This window comes from Sceloporus undulatus, chromosome 1 (assembly GCF_019175285.1).
Source record: "Sceloporus undulatus isolate JIND9_A2432 ecotype Alabama chromosome 1, SceUnd_v1.1, whole genome shotgun sequence".
In the NCBI taxonomy this organism is placed as follows: Eukaryota; Metazoa; Chordata; class Lepidosauria; order Squamata; family Phrynosomatidae; genus Sceloporus; species Sceloporus undulatus.
Window position 1 is genome coordinate 13,232,309 of NC_056522.1, and position 3,585 is coordinate 13,235,893.

Genomic DNA, 3,585 nt, shown 5'->3' on the forward strand with positions numbered 1-3,585 from the left:
CTCCAAGGGTAGTCATAAGTTGGGATTGACTTGAAGGCACATAACAACTGCCACAACAATTTCTCATAAAGGATTTATAAAGATTCATGGGAACATGAAATGAATACCTACAGTCTAAATGCTGTATTAGTGCAGAGTCAGTCGTGTGGCTGAAGGGTACTTGATTTTTATTGGGAAATATGAAAGATTGTAGTGGATCTCTCAAGCAGAGCATCTGATGCTTTAGGCAGAAGATGAACAACTCACCAGCCCACTTCAGCCCATATACTGATCTAGCAGAGAAGGAAATCAAACTTAGTCTTCTTTTTATGTATATAAAAGTAATTTTACTTAGGAATACTTGTGCCTAATCAACACAGGTTCATCTTAGTGGGAAAGTTAAAGAAAGAAAGATCACTGCATGGTATCAAGAGAGTTGAAGCATCTCTCCCAGGGAAGCTCTTATCACACATGCTTCATGGAGGACAGGGAGAGAGAGAGAGATGTGAATGCAGATTAGACCCCAGAGAACAAAGCAAGATTATGTGATGCAGAAAGAGAGTAAGTGTGAACACACACACAAACAAGAAGTTATCATAAACATGACGTGCCTAAACTCCTTGGACTTTATCGGACTAGACTTGTGAATTGCCACAATCCTATTAGTCAAGCAAATAAAAACATACTGGGTTGTAGAATCTCATTATCACACAGCTCTTCAAAAGTGTGATGGTGCTAATTTTGTCCAGGCCTCTGTCTTCTGCACACTGACCTCCATCACCCTGCCTCTCTTTTCAGCATGCCTTTTGGTCTGTATGCATGTATTTATTTGTGCAGTTGTGCAGTCATGGCAATCCATGAAGTAAAAAAATAAAGAAAAGACTTTAAAAAGAAAAAAAAATCCCTGGTTGAGAATAGTGAGACAGGGTGAAGAGCAGACTTGCCCACATGTACCACTTCACTGTCTGCATATCAGAACTGCTTTGGAAGTAACTTATCTCACTCCCTCAATAGGGGAAAGGCAGAGTGATTTCGGGGCATTGATGGGTTTTGCCCATCAATGAAAAGGAGCAATCCAACAATGGATGTATTAAAGACCAGCTACTGGACAGTCAAAGCATCATGTGATAACATACAGCCACAGACACTACTATCTTATTCCAATTCCACTTTTCAAGCCGTATATGATAAAGTCCCTAGAGCCGTGTTGGCGAATGGATGGCATGTGTGCCATCTATGTCATGTGAAGTTGAGTTGCTGGGCACACAGTGGCCACAATAAAGGAGGGGTGGGGAGGTTAGCGCAGCCAGACTGGCTCCTTGCTGTGACCTGGTTCTCCCATGGAAAACCAAGCTGAGAAAGGAGGGGCGACGTGTGGTCCTTCTGGGCAGAAGCCCCTCCCCTCCAGGCAGAAGCCCCACCCCCACTCAAGGCACAGACCTGGGGGGCATTTCTTTCTCCTCCTCCTCCCAGACCTGGACAGAGCGTGTGCCTTGAAGTCATTTCTGGCACCCTCTCCTCGGCTTTTCTTGGCAAGTTTCATCAGTGAAGGTTTGCCATTGCTGATCTCTGAGGCAGAGAGTGTGTGGTTTTTTGGGGGTGTTCCTTTAAGAGTAATCTGTGGCATCCTATCACTGGGTTTTCTTGGCAATGACTTGTCAAACAGACAAACATGGTACAAAAATATCTAATGCAAGAAAAGTAGTGATGTTGGAGTCACAAGTTGCAGGTCTACATGTTCTTTGTTTGCGATGTTGTTAAGATAAGTTTAAAACAGACAGGTATTAAGTCTCTTGTTCTGAGATCAAGTCTCTCCTTGCTGGATATAATTCTTTGCTAATTTTCTTCTCAAAGGAAGCTATGAGTAATTTCAGCTATTTTATTCCCACTGTGAAAAAACTCTGAAATAAATGCTGTTTTTGGAAGCTATTCCCAGAGCAGGACTTATTCTGTGCAACATTCACACATGCTATTTTTGCTAAGAAGACAGCATGCAAAGAAAATACCGTTTCATGTGCAAAACAACCACTGACAATTTTATGTAGTAGAAGTCCCAAATGGTGAAAATTCTCATCAGTCCAGGTTTCTTCTCATCAGTGTTAAAGAAACATTCACCAAATCAGATCCATTCTAAAGCAGACTATACAGTACATTTAGAACATAGCCAGGTTTTTCACATTACTGGAATTTTCACGTTATTGGAATTTTGGGTTATAGAATCCTAGAGTCAGAAGAGACAACAAGGGCCATTTGGAATGCAAGAAAACACAACTAGAGCATTCCTGAATGATGTCCCTACAATTTCTGTTCAAAGACCTCAAAAGTTGGAGAATCTAGCGCACAATGAAGCAAGCTATTCCACTGTCAAGCAGCTCTTATGATAAAGAATTTCTTCCTAATATTTTGATGGAATCTTTTTTTCTTGAAATTTGAATACAATTGGTTCATGTTCTAATCTTGGTGCAGGCAAAAACAAGCTAGCTTCATCTTCTACATGACATCCATTCACATATTTAAAGATTTTTCTAAAGTTGTCATGTCACCTCGCAGTCTTCAATTCTCCAAGCTAAATGGACCCAGCTCCCTAAGTTCTTCCTAGTAGATTGTGGTTTCCATCTCCCATTTAAGCATTTTGTTCACCCTCCTCTGTATATGTTTCAACTTGTCAATGTCCTTCTTGAATTGTGGTGTCCAGAACTGGATACAGTATTCCAGGTGATGTCTGACGAAAGCAGAATGGAGTGACACTGTTACTACCCTTGATGCGGACAATATACTGCTTTTGAGGTAGCTCAGAATTGCATTGGATTTTTGGCTGCTGCACAACATTGCTGACTCAAATTTTATAGGTCAAATTTCAAGAGCATGTTTCTCTTTACTTGCAGTGGAGCCCTGTAAACTAGCTAAAAATAGCTCCTTGGACTGATAAGCTGGTTTGGGACAAGCAACACTCTTAAACTGTTTCAAAAGTTTTAGAGGTTAAATTTGCTAGGTATAAATTAGGGGTAAATTAGATCCCTCCCATTGTATTATGAAATAATTTTGCATTTAATGGACATTTAATATCTTCGTGTCAACACATGACCCACAACTCTTATCCTGCAAAATGTGCATTTCTCCAGATTTTTCAGTGGAGTTCTTTGATCAAAAGAGGCATAGAAAAGTAGGTGTATTAAGTGAAGATGGTCACACTCATATGCCTATTAATGTAAATGATGTTCAAAAGTATATTAGCCTACATCCAGGTGTTAACCCCAGTTGTAACCAGAATACACCCATTAAATCAATATGAATTTGGTAAGTTAATAACTTACATCACTCACTGGAAAAGAGGGTAATGCTGGATAAAGTAGAAATTCATAGGTAAGGAGGAAGAACGCATTAAACATGGACTGATTCAAACAAGGAAGACAATCTTGAACTGGCAAGACCTGAACAGAACGGTTAATAACAGGGTCACTTGAAAGTGTTTAATATATAGGACAGACATAAGTCAAAGCTGGCTTTAGAGCACAAAACAATAAGAATCAGGGAGTTACCAGTGAATTGAATAGTGTAATAATAATAATAATAATAATAATAATAATAATAATAATAATAATAATA